This window comes from Mustela lutreola, chromosome 8, assembly GCF_030435805.1.
Source record: "Mustela lutreola isolate mMusLut2 chromosome 8, mMusLut2.pri, whole genome shotgun sequence".
Classification (NCBI taxonomy): domain Eukaryota; kingdom Metazoa; phylum Chordata; class Mammalia; order Carnivora; family Mustelidae; genus Mustela; species Mustela lutreola.
The window spans coordinates 150,377,335-150,394,516 of NC_081297.1; positions in this window are offsets into that span (position 1 = coordinate 150,377,335).

Genomic DNA, 17,182 nt, shown 5'->3' on the forward strand with positions numbered 1-17,182 from the left:
TGGGTCTGCCGGGAAGAGCGCCTGTCCCCTTCCCTGTGCACCATGCAGACGGGCCCTGTGGCCCCAGAGGCCCCTCCTGGGGACACACATGGCGGCCCGTACATGTGAGACAAGGTCTGCTCCTGGGGGACTGTGCTGGTCTCTGCCCAGACTGCCACTTAGCCTCTTTGTCACTCTGGAACCATTGTCAGCACATTTGCCACTGTCCCCACATCCGCTTTTACAGACATCGAATCGTCCTCATTAACCAGTGACTCCAGTCCACGCCACAGTGGCTGGGCCCTCGCCTGCTCCGGAGAGACCCTCGTGGACCCACTCCAAGATCCACACCAGGACCCACACCTGGACCACACCTGGACCCACGCCAGGACCGACTCTTGCATCCACACCTAGATCCACACCTGGCGCCTCACCAGGAGTCACAGGCTACCAGATCTAGGAGTCTGTCGTGGAGGTGGAACAGAGCCCGAGCACGGTGGCCGCAGGATGCCCAGGGCAGAGGGTCCAGGACAGCATCGGGGAAGCCCCAGTGGAGTGAAGAGGCACCACTGCTCAAAAAAAGTGGCCTCGGGGAATGCCCTGTGTCCCCAGCGAGATGGCAGGAGCAACTGACAGTGTGTGTGAGGACAGACAAGGCGCTGGGGACGGTGGGGGTGGTGGCGATCCTAGCCGCATGGCACCCTGGCAGGGACGTTTCTGGAAAACGGCGAGTAACCAGGGCTCTCTTCTCTGATCTCAGCCAGGTCCTCTCCCAGAGAGGATCGCCCTCCTCACCAGCTCTGGGCTGCTCTGTGGGTAGGGGATACAGAGGACCCCTCGGCTCTCGGACAAGTGGCAGACAGGGGAGATGGGGCCCCGGGGCAGACCCTGCCGAGGCAGAGCCCTGAGCCGATGCCCTGGGCCTTCCGCTGAGCTTCGTGGTGGACACTGGGTGGGGAACTCCCTGCGGACAGCCTGGGCGACCCCGCTTGTGCAGTCTCTGCTCCACAGGCCACTGTCTTTGGCACTAGTCACCAGTGACCAGCGGGCCACCGGGTTCCCCGGACAGCCAATGTCCCCAAACGCAAGTTCAGCAGCATCTCATTACTGTGCTGACGCCCAGGGCGCTTTCTTCTGTGTGGCAAGTTTATTTCAGCCTAAATTATTAAGCACGCTGTTTAATAATGCAAGCCTTCACGTTGTCGCTGGAAAAGCAGATGCCTTGTTTCAAAGCATATTGTTTCCAGAAAGCAGCAGGTGACCTGAGCTCCCTCCTCTGATCTCAGCCCGGGATCGTCTGCTCAGGGAGACGCAGGGCGTTTCTTGGTTAATCAATGAGGCTCAGCCCAGCTTTGTGCTCCTCTGTCTAACTTACTTATTCATTTGCATTTGACAAGGTCCCTGGGATAAATGCTGACCGTTCGGGCAGTTTTCAGGGAAAAGCAGATTTGTCCGCACACAAGCTGTGTTCCCAGGAGCACAACACACTCCTGAGCCCCGCACACAGGCGTGAAGGGTGTGTTCTTCCCACACGGGCGGAGGAATCACTGGCGCCAACTCTCGTTTCTTAAGAGCCCTCCCAGCCCATGCCCCCCACACACGTCACGGGGGAGTGAGAGGAGACCCCAGCTTGCCCTGTGTGGGGTCGAGACTGCGCCCAGTTCCACGTCACTGAAGCCCAAGTTCCTCCCGAGCTTCAGCCAGAGGCGCCCGTTCCAAGGTCCCGCACATCCCTGGCGTGGGTCCCTCGCCTCCTGGGAGGCTCCTGCTTGCAGCCAGACCACTGGGGATCGCAGAGCAAGACGGCATCTTGGGTGGGTGTTTCGAGCCCTGTCTGAAACTCTACAAGGACCTTGGAAAACTCCAAGGCGGTAGGACCTCCAACGGTGAGGGGCGCGGGCGGGAACAGATCCAGCCCAGGAGGACGGCCACTGGCTCCTCCTGTTCCAGACACTCCCGAGGACAGACAGGGGCGCTGGGGTAGCCTCCCGGGACAGCAGACGGCACACCCGGCCCCAAAAACTCATCTGGACGCCTGTGATGACCTTGGGAGCAGCCAGGACACCCGGTCTCCTTCTAGCTCAGCTAAACTTCTCTAAAAACACCCAAAAGGGACCACTCCCTCCCACCCATCAGGCCCCAGAAAGCCCACGAGGGAAGCCACAGCCTGTCCCCTCGCAGCACAGCTTTCCATCTTGTTTGGCGGGCAGACCGCCCCGGTGCCCCCCGGAGGACATGGGTCAGGAGACGGCGGTTCCACGGTGCCCAGACATGGGTGTTCTTGGGTCTCAGCAGGTAGGAATGCCCAGTGGGGAAGTTCAGACCCCGGAGCCTCAAGGTGCCTCAAGCATGGACAGAGGAGCCGGGGGAGGCAGCGCAGAGGGCACAGGTGTTCATCTGGTCTCTCCTGGCAGCTTTGCTTGATACCTCCTGCGGACGTGGCTCTCACCACCAAGCACAAGAGCCTCCTCCCCCTCCACCGGCCCCCTGGGGACTGGGAGGAAACTGTCTTCTTTTTAAATGACCCCCACTTAGCCCCCAGGAAACACATTCCCATCACCCACATCACAGTCGAGCTGGGGTTTTCTGAGCCTCGGCTCACTGGGTTCTTGTCTCAAACAAGCTGGACCCCCTCACCCCCAGTGTCCACCATCTGCTTTGGGGACACCACTCCTGCACAGCTTCTGGTCTGGGTCCTGCTGTCTTGGCCTCCCCAAAGTCACCTGGAGCTCAGGTCCCGGTGCGGGGGCACATCAGGACATGCCAGGGGTTGAGGAGCAGACCGACGAGCCCCTCCCGGGCATCCTGCTCGGCCTGGTCTGGAGGACCAGCCACCACCCCCAGGCCAGGCTGATGGACAGCAGGGGCCATGGCAGGAACCCAGCTCCCTGCTCACTGTCCCAGGGATAGCCAGACACTCGGTGGCCCTCCAGGTGGAGGGCTCCTAAAGATGCAGATGAGGGACAGACGGCGAGGCCAGACGCCTCCGAACAGTCAGGGAGGGAGGAGTGAGGCTGGACGGGGCAAGGGAGGCCCGCCTCACACATCAGGGGAGGCTTTGGGGTCGGGGGAAGGAGGCAGAGGGGGAGGAGGGCCCACAGGGGGCCGCGCGGGCGAGTCCAGGGCCACGGAGAGGACAGCGGGGGGACCTGGAGAAGGGACGCGGCACGACCACCTGTGGGTGTCCCGCGGCTGCGGGGGCTGCGGGGGCTGCGGGCTGGACGGTGCCGCCGCGGGCGGGCTTGGAGCCGGCACAAATGCACAGACCCTCTGCTTAGTCCTTCTCGGGTATCTCGGATTTCTTTCATCGTGGTCTTCGAGGTTGGAGCACCCGGACCCCATTCACATTTGTTAGATTTATACCGACGTATCTCCGGTCTCTCGGTGCTGGTGTAAAACATATTGCTCTATAATCTCAATGTCCAGCCATCCCCGCTGATACTAGAAGCTCCGTGCGCTTACGTCCGAGATGGGCTAATTCACTCAGTAGCTGTGTAATCGGAGACCGACGGTGGTTCTGCCTGTTTCCGTGCCCGGAAGGTTTGGTCCAGTCTCGTTTAATGGAATTGCTGATGGAGCTGGCCACGGGCCCCTCACCAGCGACTCCTGCTTCTTGGTCAGACCTGCTGCTCGACCTTTCACGACCTTGATTTCCACAAATGAAGCACCCGTGTTCCTTCTCCCGAGCACCTTCTGGAACCTGCTGTTGCAACTTTTAACTGTTTCTCTTTGCCAGATGCCCTGAAGCTCGGAATAGTATCCTTAACGCTCTACAACGTATCTTCAATCTGCGCTTGGCCGCGTGGGGAGAGCACGTCCCACCGCCCGACGACCCTGCATCACTGTCTGTTTTATTGGCTCAGCGTGACGGTCCCCGACCATCTCAGCGCCAGGGGTCCGCCCCTCATTCTTTCCCAAACCCGCTCCCTCCCGTCTGGGATGGTTTTCTCCACCATGAACGTGGACGTCTGATGGCGTCTTTACTTCCCGCTCATTTCTCGAGAGAGTTTAGTGCGTGGAATTTGGGCGGGCAGCGCTTCGGTTCTGCTCAGCACGCGGAGACGAGGCTCTGGGACACGGGGCTCCCGCTGTCCCCACAGAATCCCACTCTGGGCTCCTCCGGGTTCCTCTGACTGTGTCTCAGGGACCGGCCTGCTGCGCCCCGACGGGCACCTCCGTGCTCGCTGCTCTGCCCCCTGGGTCCAGTCTGCTTAAGCAGTTGTGCTTCTCTGGCCCGAGCGGTGCATCGAGGACTTGCATTAAAGCCCAATTCTGTGGAGATTATGCATGTTCTCGTCCACTTTATCAAACGTTCCCTTTCTTTTCTTCAGCATATTTACAGCTACTGCCGTCCCGGCCCGGCTGCTGTGCTCAGCACCTGACCAAGCCCGGCCGCTTCTGGGGGCTTCTCTCGCTCTCGGCGTCGATCGCAGCAGCCTCTTCCTCCCTTCTCATCCTGAGAAAAAAGCGCACTGAGTGCTACGTGCCAGCGGCCACAGAGCGTGTCCTTCCTCGCAGAGGACGCTCCTTCCCCTGTGAGGCCACAGGCAGGGGGCCCACCACGGCCGTTAACCAGGACCGGGTCGGGGCAGGGCTGGGGCAGCCTCCGCCGGATGTCCCCCACTGTCGTGATGCCTCCCAGGTGAGATGTGACCTGGTTCCCCAGCCTGCCCTTCAGGGAGACGGTCCGCTCTGACGCACAGAGACAGTGGGCGACCCCACTGCCCCCTCCAGCTCAGGCTCCCTGACCTTGGCTCTTCTCACAGAGCCTCAGCGGCGAGCGACCATGACGGGCGCGGGGGTCCCGGGGTCTTAGGTGGCCGACGGCCCCCGGAACTTGTCTGCTTTCTGTTTGACATTTCATTTGCTCGTTTGCTTCTGTAGATTTCGTTTTCTTAATTGTAGCTCATTTTAATTCATTGGATTCATTTTGATCCATTTAGCAAGTAACAATGTAAAGAATAAACATTATCAGCCTCCTTAGAGCGGTGGCGGCTAACGGCTCTGCAGCACTGAGACTTCACGAGGTCTTGTTCAAAGTCCTGTAAGTCCAATAACTAATTGAACCAGTGAGTAACCCCATCCCTGTATAAGAAAAACGATTCGTCGTATGTTAATGCCTTAAACATATTCCATCCTATTTCCCCACCTGACTGATATAAAAGTTGGATTTTGTATTACTGTGAGTCAATGTGTGTCCTGAAATCCCCTATATACTCTCACAGACTACTAAGCTAGAAGTGTTTCTTAGCCATTTATAGTGAAAATGTGTGTAATAAGTGAAAACCTCACCCACAGATGCAATGAAATGCTACTCAGCGACTCTCCTCCCCTGACGGATGGGATTGTTCGGGATTCTTACTCCACGTGGGACCCGCTCAAGACCCCTCCCTCTAAAGCAGTCTTATATTCCGCAGTGAGTGCCTGGGAATCGTGTTTATGACACGTGCACACCACGAGTCACTTCAAATCTACTTCACACGCGTCAAAGTGCGGAAACCGGAGCCGGGACACGGGATGGGACGGCTGCTGGGTGTCCCATGACGACTCCCTGAGCTCTGCCCCGAGACCAGGCACACGCTGCGTGCTACCTGCGTGCTACCTGTGTGCTAACAATGGAAGAAGACAGTGGTGAGCAGCTCCAGCGGCTGCTGGGGGTTGCCAGCAGCCAGCCGGCTAGCAAGGAGACCACCTGGGCAGGAGGAGTTTCCGGCGGAAGGTGGGAGCGGGGACGGGCAGACCTGGGACTCCGGGCCATGAGAGAGGTGAGCACGACCTGACCCGTCCAGCCACGGGGACACACAGGGCTGCGGTTTCTTCTGCTAGTATCCATCGGTCTGTTTTTCACTAAGATGAGAGCAGCTTGGGCACGTCTGAATTGCTGGGTGAAGGGCTGTGACACGGGCCAGAGGGACAAGCAGCACCGGAAGTTCCCAACAAGGCGGGGGGCAGCGGCTGGGACAGGTGCACAGCCCGGACGTTAGGGGTGATGTCCTCAACGGGAGGGGTGTGGGCACAGGGGGTGGGCGCTGCCAAGGTCGAGGGACAATCCGGTGCAGCCACAGGTGTCGGGGGAGGGACGGCCGTGGTGGGGAGGCTCAGCCTTCCTGGGGGGAATAGGGACCGTGGTGACCCACCGGTGTGTCTTCAGACGGAGTGACTTTGTGGCTTTCTCCCACAGCAGTAGCAGGGGACTCCGTGATATCGGAGGCCAAGGCGTGGCCGAGCAGGGTGTCGTTCTGGGCCCGGCAGGAGCATTGTCCGTGGAGAGTGTGCCTGAGCCGGGGTGGCAGAGTGAGACGGACCCACTCGAGGCCACGTGCACGTGAAACGGATATTTTTGGTTAATGGAGAGACCTCAGAAGCCAGAGGCTGAGGTCCGGGAGCTGGTTATTAGAGACCTCCCAGCAGCACCCGGGGCTCTGAGGGCCTCTGGCACTCCCTCTAGCCGACTTACGGGAGGCCTGAAAAGCGGGTGGCGGAGCCTGGACACGGTGGGCGCGTGTCCCAGACGCAGGTGGGAGCTGCCCTCTGACTGGCGGGCTCCGGTCTGAAGACGCCCCGCTCTGACTCAGTGTGGGAGCCCCTGACCGAGAACCCGCGGCGTCTCCCAACACCTGCAGGCCGCCGTCCCCCGCCTCACCGCACGTAAGGCGGAGCCGAGCCGTGGACGTCGACGGGCAGGGCCTCCCCACCCCCGCAGGCTTCCTCCCCAGCCGAGCAGGGACAGAACTCGGAGCCGAGGGCAACCCACAGCCCGGCGGCTCGCAGGAGACGGACAGACGAAGAAGCACAGCAGGGATTCGGAGGGACCACGACAAGGGCCTGAGACGCACGGGCAGATCCAGCAGGGCCTCGTTTATAGGATCAACGAAGACGCGGGCTGACCCCGAGGGAGCGGTCGGCTGCGTCAGAGCGAGACGAGGGCTCCCGGCGTCCTCGATCGACCGCACAGGAGTCGGCGGTTGTTGCTGGCGGAGTGACCCAGGGCGCAGGACGCCGAGAGCGGGAGTGATGGTGATGAGGGAGAGACACGGGCTTCCGGCGTCCTTGGCTGGGGTTCCCCGTCGGACGAGCTTCGCAGTCGCTGAGTATAGACAAACGTCAGGAAACGCTGTGTTTGAGAACGGTTGCGCACCCCGTGTCCCTCCTCGGCTCGGCACAAGGTGCAGAGTGTGGGGTGGCCTCCCGCAGCTCCTAAGACGAGGTACATGCATTGGCCATATTGGACAGCCCTGGGGGTGACTTCTGCGTCCTGCAGAGGCGTCCCTCGCCCCGGGTTACGGAGCTCTCTGGGCTGCCGGGCTGTGTGGCGGGAAGGCGGCTGGAGCCCAGCTGGCTGTTGACCCAGCCCGAGCCACTGAGGAGCGGGTCCCAAGGGGGGATACCCAGACCCTTGTTTAAAGGTCTGCACACCTGAGCACTCGTCCACCTGCCACGGACATGTCAGTCCTGCCCTTTGTTCCTGCTGTTTGCCTGTCTCTGCGCGGAAGCCCTGAAATACTTAGAGCCTCGATTCTGCTTTCCCCCAACATCATCAACAGGGAACAGAAAATTAAGTCACACCCTCACCCCGTCGGCTGCTGAAAGTGCTGGGGGGACGTCTCGGGGGACGGCTCGGGGCACGGGGAGAATGTCGTCGCGGGCGACTGCCACACAACAGGTTGCGAACCCTTCGAACCATTTCAGCTGAACAGTGCCCTGAGTACCGGAGCGGGCGTGACAGCAGCCGACCCCCGCGTCTTCTCCGGAGCTCGGGGAGCAGAGAGGCTCTTCGTCGGCACCAGAACCCACCAGAGTCAGGGGTCTGAGCGCGAGCAGCTCCGCAGCGGGGCATGCGGGCCGCGTCGGAGAACGGAGGGCGGCAGGAAAGCCACATGACCCCGGAGGAAGGCGGCTGTCGTCACCAGGATTCTCCGGAGGCCAGAGCCCGTGCGGTCAGAGGTCCACTTTGTCCGAGAAAACACCAGAACGCCGCCCAGTCGAAGACGAAGCCGGGTGGACCAGATCGAGGACCCTCCGCCCTCAGGCCATCTCTGCTCACACGTCCAAACCCAAAGTCACAGCGTTCCTGCCTTGCCGAGTACAGAAGGGGCGACAGGCCTGCCACCCCCACGGGAGACCTCAGATCAGGGTTCTTCCCGTCCGTGGCGGATTGAGTGGGCTCCACGCCCTTGCATCTGGTCAGGTCCTTGACCTAAGACCTCCCCTGCCGCCTGTCCCAGGTGCGCCCGATCCAGCGTGGCCAAAGCATGGGTAGACCTCCTGCTTCTCCATGCCGGAACCCGAGAGCCTCGTGGCCGCTGCTCACCCCTAGCCTCCCGACCTCGGTCCCCTCCCCCTCCGGTAGGATCCAGGCCGAACCCACGCCATCACCGCACACCCTCCGCTTATCTTTGGCTAATTTCTCCCGTCGCATTTCCCCCTCGGAGGTCACGCACGCGTCTCATTAGAGTTACTCCTGTGTGTTTAATATTTTTGATACTATTTATATAACATTTTAAAAATTCCATTTCTAATTGTTGGCTTTTATGTAAAAACAAACTTGATATTTACCTTGTTCCAGTAACCATGATAAATGTAACTTATTAATTCTAATAATTATCCTATGACCTTTTTGAAGTTTTACATAATCAATTATGTTGTATTCAAATGGCTTTCGGTTCTCCTACTCCAAGCCCCAGGTTTTCATGCTTTCCCCCTGCCTCACTGTGCTGTGCAAAACTCTCGGGTCCGACGTTGAAAAGCGGTGGCGACATTCCCGATTCTGGTGGAAAGACGGTGCGACCCGTCCTTGGTGTGTCGCTCTGTTAGACTAAGGGAGCTCACCTGCGCTTTGCCAAGGGTTTTTATCACGAACGAACACCGATGTCCCTCCGGGTTTCCTGTTGCACCTATTAAAGTGATTGTTTTTTAGCTTATTCTACTAATGTGGTAAATTACATTAAACCTTTTTGGTTCTTTTTAAGCAAAGATATAATGGACATACAAAAGTGCAAAATTCTTCCATGTTTGCTGACTTTTAACAATTTTCTTTTTCTTATGTTACATTAGTCACCGTACAGCACATCATTAGTTTCTGGTATAGTGTCCATGAATCACTGTTTGCGTAGAACACCCAGTGCTCCGTGCGATCCGGGCCCTCCTGAATACCCACCACCAAACAACCCGACCCCACCCCCCTCCCTCTGAAACCCTCAGTTCCTCAGAGTCCACAGTCTCTCATGGTTCGTCTCCCTCTGATTTCCCCCAACTCCCTTCTCCTCTCCGTCTCCCCATGTCCTCCATGCTATTTGTTATGCTCCACAAGTAAGTGAAACATATGATGATTGACTCTTTCTGCTTGACTCATTTCACTCAGCATCATCTCTTCCAGTCCCGTCCATGTGGCTACAAAAGCTGGGTATTCGTCCTTTCTGATGGAGGCGTCATACTCCATCGTGTATGGACCACATCTTCCTTATCCATGTGTCCGTTGAAGGGAGTTTTGGCAACTGTGTACGTCTCTGTAACCAGCACACAAGATGAGACGCCCCCGCAGGAAGCTCCCCCGTCCCTGTCCATGTGCGCCCCCACCACCGAAACCCGGTTTCTGTCGCCACAGGTCAGTTTTGCCTGTTCGAACCCCGTACAAATGGAACACGTAGCAGGCGCACGATTGCCCGCGCTCCTCCGCCAGATGTGGTCCTGACATGCGTCCCGTCGTCAGTCTCAGACAGCGTGCATCTTTCTCTGCCGCTGACCAGCGTTTCCACCGTATGCTACGCTCCCCCCGTTTATCTGCTCCCCAGCCGGTAGACTTCTTGGCGAGTTTCAGTTTGGGGCGATTACAAGTAATGCTGCATAAACACCCTTACACACGTCGTAGCAGGTAAATACCTGGGGTGGGCCGCCCCCCACGTGGCAGGACCCCGCAGCCTGCTTGCTCTGCGGTGCAGCCCCGTGCACGCGCTGTCACCGGCACCTACAGATGTGGGCTTGGTTTCTTCCCAGTTGTCATTGTTTCTATTTTCCTTTTCATCTCAACTTACTCATAAGAGCCTCCTGTATAATTTTTGGGTAGAAATAGAACTGGTAATTATCCTAGATTTATTCCTGTGGTTTTTCCCCCCAATTTTTTTAATGTAGGAACACACACATAGCTTAAAATTAACCAATCTTAACTGTAAGTGGTTTTATAGACATTCCATGTACAAACCTCAACGCCATCCACCTCCAGGACTTGTCCATCTTCCCAGACGGGCCCGCCCCAGCCCCCGCACCAGCATCCGCACCAGCATCCGCACTCTGTCTCCCCGAATCCGACCCTCCCGGGCGCCTCACATAGGTGGGATCGTGGGGTTTGTTGTGTATGTGTCTCACTGGCTTGTCTCCCGTAACACAGCATCCTCGGGGGTCATGCATGTGCCAGCAGTGTCAGAGTTTTCTCCCTTGTGAATGGAACAGTCTTCCGTCATCTGGAGGGACCATGCTTTATCCACCCCCCACTGACGGACACAGTGGCGGCCTCCGGGCCGAGCTTCGTCAGTGATGCATGCAGGCTCGCGCGCACAGACGTCCCTTCCAGACTCTGCTTTCCACTTCCGAGCGCACCCGCACAAGTGGCCGGCTGGATCCCGCGCAGCTTTTTACCACGAATTAAGATGTTCGCTTCCGGCTTCTCGTAAACACCCTTTTAGCAGAGCCACATCCACTCGTACTTCGCAGAGGGGATCCCCCGTGTAGGGTACGGAACGTGCCCACGTGTTCCTCGCTTCGGCGGAGATAATCACCGTCCCGTTCCGTCTCATTCCCGCGATGCGCCGCAGCAGGTCGGCTGGTGAGTACGAAGCGGCTCCCGCACTCCCGGGGTAAAACCTACCCAGTCACAGCGTTGATCTTCACTGCTGGATCCGGACAGCCACGCCGCGCTGAGGAGTTCCGCGTCTTTGTGCAAGAGCCACGGCTGGGCTGCAGTTCCACCTCTGGACCGTTCCTCTGCCGGCACTTGCATCCCCTACTCGCTGTTTATGGAAGAGTTTGTATAATATTGGTAATAATGATAAATGTTTGGTAGAATTCTCTGCTGAAGCCATCCGAATACGCAGTTTCCCTCGTGGAAATATTTCTGATTATGGATTCAATTTACATCACGGACACAGGTTTGCTTAGACTTCCTATGTCTTCTGGCATCCAGTTCGGTATTTTGTGTGTTTCGAGGAGTTTTTTGCTTCATCAACGTCGTTGGGATTCTGTTCGTAATTTCCCCTACAAAACTCCCAGTGCACGTGATGTCGGTGCCTCCTGATGCCGGCTCTGTTTTCTTCCTTTTGTTACACTGGATCCATGTTACTAGAAGTTTGTTATTATTATTTTTTCAAGGAAACGCCCTTTTTGTTGATTTCTTTCTGTTTACTTTCTATTATATTGATTTTTCCCCTTTTTTCTTAAGTTCTATTAGCCAACATATGGTACGTCATTACTTTTTGACGTAGTGTTGGGTGATTCGCTAGTTGTATGCAACACCCAGTGCTTGTCCCAACGACGCCTCCTCCATGCCGGTCACCCGGTTACCCCATCCCCCACCCCCATCTCCTCTGTAACCCTCAGACTGTTTCTCGGAGTCCATAGTCTCTCGTGGTTCGTCTCCGCCCCGATTCCGCCCTCCAGTTTTCCCTTCCTTTCTCTGATGTCCTCCGTGCCATTCCTTATGCTCCACAGAGAAGTGGAACCATATCAAACTGTCTTCCTCTGCTTGACTTATTTCACTTAACGTGATACCCTCTAGCTCCATCCATGTGGATGCAAATGACGGGTCTCCATCCTTTCTGACGGCTGCATCATCTTCTGCTGTGTGTAGGGACCGCGTCTTCTTTACCGGCTCAGCTGTTGAAGGGCATTGCAGCTCCTTCCACAGTCTGGTGACTGGACATGGCTGCTGTCAACACTGGGAGCATGCGGCCCTTCCTTGCACTACGTCTGTATCTTTGGGGTAAATATCCAGTGGTGCAATCACTGGGTCATAGGGCAGCTCTATTTTTAACATCTTGAGGAACCTTCACGCTGTTTTCCAGAGTGGCTGCACCAGCTTGCATTCCCACCAACATGTAGGAGGTTCCCTGTTCTCCGCATCCTCGCCAACACTTGTTGTTCTCTGTCTTGTTAATTTTAGACATTCTGACTCGTGTGAGGTGGTAGCTCGTCATGGTTTTGATTTGTATTTCCTTAATGGCTAACAATGTTGAACATTTTCTCATGCGTCTGTTGGCCATTTGTATGTCTTCTTTGGAGAAGTGTCTGTTCATGTCTTCTCCCCTTTTCTTGACTGGGTTATTTGGGTTTTGGGTGCTGAGCTTGATAAGTTCTTTACAATCTTGGATATCAGCCCTTTATCTGTTATGTCATTTGCAAATATCTTCTCCCATCCCTGTGGTTGCCTTTCAGTTTTGTCAACTGTTTCCTTTGCCACATGCAGAAGATTTTAACTTGATCAAGTCCCAATCGTTCATTTTCACTTTTGTTTCTCTTGCCTTTAGGGACGTGTATTGATTTCTGATCTTAGTTCTTCTACTCACCTTAAGTCTGTTTCTCTTTTATTGTTTTTTTTTTTCAAGGTGGGATCATAGTTTTATTTATTTATACCACTTTAAAACACATAAGCCATAAATTTCCCTCTAAATTCTGCTAGCTGACCACTGATTTTGATATGTCACATTTTCATTATGTCGCAATTTGAAATATGATCTCATTCCCTCTGTGGTTTCTTCTTCAAACCATGCAGTCTTTAGCAGTCCGAGGTCTAATTTCCAAATATTTGTGAATGATTTAAGTATCTCATTGTTATTGATTTCCAATCTAAAACCATTATTTGAGCATATGTTCTGTATGATTTTTTTGTGTTTAATTCCTTTTATATGTCAATACCCATTTCTACAGCCCAGATAAGGTCTATCTTGGAGAAAGTTTCACATGTGTTTGCAAAGAACACATACCGTGAAGAGGTTGGCTAGAGCGTTCTATAAATGTCAAGTAATACTTGTTGGTTGATAATTATATTTATTTTCTACGGAGATATTTTCCCTAAGCTATCAAGCAATTGAAAGATGGTGATAAAAACTGCTAGTCATGGTTGTGTGTCTACATATTTCTGTCTTCATTTCTGACAGTTTCGCTTCCTGTGTTTTGAATCTCTGTTAGGCCAGTACTTGTCTAATAGTACTATGTCCCTTCAGTGAACTCATCACTATCGTTATACAATTATCCGCCTTCATGTCCGTGAAAACGCCTTCTCTTAAAGTCTGCCGCTGGAGAGCAGGACAGCTGAGGTCGGCGTGGGGCCTGTTCCCCCACCTCCCATCCATCATCTGGCCTGCATCTTCACAGTTACATCTGTCTCTAGCAGGAAGCACTGGTGGGTCCTTGTCTTTTGTTTGTTTTGTTCTGAGCCCACCTCACCGCACTGACCTTTCGTTCTGAGTGCTCAGCCAGTGCAGACCCAACGGGAGTTCCTGCTAGGAGAGGGGTCAAGGCTCTCATTCTGAAGTTTGTCCAACACTGACTCACTTCCACCTTTGCTCCACTTCGCTCTACGTAAACACTTACTTTTGTATTCTGTTCTTTCCTTAGCTCTTCCTGCACGGTGCCTAGATATTTGCCCAGAGACTAGCCCCAGCGCTCGGTCACTGTGCTCCCAGGGAGGCCATGCTGACTCACGAACCGGGCAAGAGACTGACAAGACTGTGTTCCTCTCACCCACCTCCTGGCCTGTAGGTCATCACTACGTGGTGGAACCCAACATACCTCAAAGCACATAGGGATTATTTTTGCCTTAAATAATCATTATCTTAAGATGTATATATTCTATATTCACAATGAATATTTATCAATTTGTGTGTGAAAGGGAGAAGATGGATCTTTCTTATTTCACAGATCCTCACGCTCTCCAGACTTTCATCCTCATTCACGGATCTGCACTTCTGTCTGATGATGTTTCCTTTCATTCAGTGCCTTCTGTTAGTTAGGACAGAAGGAGACAGTCTCGCCACAGGTGACTCAGCACGTTTTATTTCTCCTTGATCTTTACAGGGCACTTTCATTTGCTATAAAATTACAATCGACAATTTTTATTATTTTAGGACGTTAAAGATGCCGTTTAATTGACTTCTGACTTTCTTTTTCTTTTTTTCCAAAGATTTTATTTATTTGTCAGAGAGAGAGAGAGAGAGAGAGAGACAGAGAGAGCACAAAGAGGCAGAGAGGCAGGCAGAGGCAGGGGGAGAAGCAGGCTCCCAGCAAAGCAAGGAGCCCAATGTGGGGCTCGTTCCCAGGACGCTGGGATCATGACCTGAGCTGAAGGCAGACACTTAACTGACTAAGCCACCCAGGCATCCCTTTCTTTTTCTTTCGGTAAAAAACCTTTCTCTTGGTCGTTTGTAAGTCTACTGTTGTCTCTGATTGTCAGCATCTGAGCTGGGATGTACCTACTCTCGGTTTCCTTGTCTTTATCCTCCTTCGGTTTGAGCTTCTTGAGTCCGTCGGCTGATCCATTTCTTTCATTGATTTTTAGAAAATTCTTGAAAATTATCTTTTCAAATATGTCTTTTGTCTCATTTTCTCTACCTCTCCAATTATATTTTTATACCATTTAATATTGTCTCAAATGTATGGGGGCTTTTTCTCTTTTTAAGCTTTTTTTTTTTTTTTTTTTTTTTGCATTTCTCTCTTACTTTAAATATATTACATTGATCTGCCTTCTAATTCAATGATTTTGTTCTCTGCATTACACATTTTTCATTTTTGCCATTCTTTTTTTTTTTAGGATTTTTATTTATTTATTTATTTGAGAGAGAGACGGTGAGAGAGAGCATGAGAGGGGAGAAGGTCAGAGGGAGAAGCAGACTCCCCATGCAGCTGGGAGCCCGATGTGGGACTCGAGCCCAGGACTCTGGGATCATGAACTGAGCTGAAGGCAGTCGCTTAGCCAACTGAGCCACCCAGGCGCCCCATTTTTGCCATTCTTATACATATCCAACAGGTCTTTGTCATTTTTTAAAGATTTTATTTATTTGTCAGAGAAGGAGAGAGAGCACAAGCCGGGGGAGAGGCTGGCAGAAGGAAAAGCAGGCAGACAGAGAAGCTCAGGAGGAGCCTGATGTGGGACTCAATCCCAGGACCCTGGGATCATGACCTGAGCTGAAGGTAGATGCTTAACCGACCGAGCCACCCAGGAGTCCCAAGTCTTTGCATTCTTTAATTTAATTATTTCAAAGTCCCTTCTGATGATTCAACATAGCAATCTTCTCTGGCTCTTCTTTTATTCACTGTATCTTTTCTTGGAAATGGGTCACATTTCCATGTATGTGTGTGCATATGATTTCTCAAAACCGTTTTGGACTTACTGCATATAAGAACAGTCCAGACTACAGTCAATAATATTCACATCCAGAACAGGGCACTGTCTCTAATGCCAGGTTGCTAGAATGGGAGGTAAGTCTGACCCACAGGTGAGCCCACAGGTGGGCTTTGCATCAGTTTATAACTGGTTTCAAATATGTTGAAAGTATGTATCCAAAATGTCCCTTATCGGAGCCTAAACTCTGAGCCTCAAAGAGAATTAGGCGTCCTTGAATGGTATTCCCCTAACATGGGTTTGGTGGCCTGTGTTTGGGTTGTTGGGGACCCCAGCACCAATTAGAGCTCTCCTCCAGTCCTAACCCAGCCGCTTTGAGCTTAGAGCACTCCTCTCCTGTCCTGCTGCCGGCTCTGTGGGCACTGCACGTGGTGCCGCCAGCACTTGGGAAGGGCTGTAATTCCTTAACGGGATCCTTTTCAGCTGTCCCCCCTTCTCTGCTGAGCAGACTTGGAAGCACGGAGCACATCAGGGGTTGTCTCGGCGGCCTCACGTCACCCCAACCACCCTCAGAACCGGGTTCTCCCAGCTCTCCTGCACTGCATCTGTGTTTGAAAACATCTGACTTGTACCAGAGAGAAGCTGCTGCAGTCACCTAGTACCCAGGGGCAATTTGGTCCCAGACGGGCCACTGAAAGTCTCTAAGAACGGGGCCGGGGGGCGCTTCTCTCGCCTGGGTGTGCAGGACTCCTCCACTTTGGCTCCCGCAGTGCCCTCGGCAGCAGGAGCAGCGCTGACTCCTCGCCGTCCGGACTCCTGCCGTTCTTCCCTCTGACGCGTGTGTCTCTTCAAGCATCCGCGTCCGGAATGCGTGGTTAGAGCACAAGCAATGCTCACTTGGGACTCCGTGAGTCTGAACCAGAAACAGGATATTGGCTAATACTTTAAGGTTAAACCAGATTGCATCCTTAGAATAAGCCAGGCTTGGCTATGATCACTTGTAGCGTTACATGTGTACACACTTGATTGGCTAGTATTTTGCTTAGAATTTCTTTGTCTATGTTTATAAGAGAGCCCACCGGCTAAACTTCCCTTCGTTTAATTCTCTGGACTTAGATGCCAAGGTCATGCTGGTCTCCTAAATGACTTGAGAAATGTTCTTTCCCTGTACAGTCTCTGGAAAAATTTGGTTAAAACAGATCAGAACTCCTAGATCTTGGGATACTTCAGCCATGAGGAGACTAAGCAGAAGTCTGTGTGTTTGCATTTGTGCGTCAGGGATCTTGATGTGGACCGTCTCCTTTGTTTGACTTTAGACAATTCAGATTTGCTATTATTTGTGCCAATTTAATAAGGCTTTTTTCCCTGTGGATTTGTCTATTTTGTCTATTTTTTCTGTCTTATTGATAAAGTGTTTTTTTGAGGGGACGCCCTGATGGCTCAGCCAGTTAAGCTTCTGTCTTTGGCTCAGGTCATGATCCCTACGACAGAGTCCCACATCACGCTCCCTGCTCAGCGAGGAGCCTGCTTCTGCCTCTTCCGTGTTCCCTGCTCATGCTCTCTTTCTCTCCCTCTCTCTCTCTTTCTGACAAATAAAACCTTTTTTTAAAAGTGTTTTCCTGGCATCTTTACTTAGACATAATTCGTATAAAATGAAATCCTCAGTCCAATGCTGGGCTGGCCAACAGCTCCAGGAAAACTTAACAAGGGCATAGCTTCAGGGTCTGTACTCTCTGTGCTCCTGGGCCCATATCCACTCACCATTCCTTGATTCCTGGATGTTCCTAGTGGGTCACTTATCTTGGCTTCATCTGTATTCCTTTGGCCCAAACACCCAGCACCCCCAAAGCTATCCCAATAACCGTCTCCCTCTGC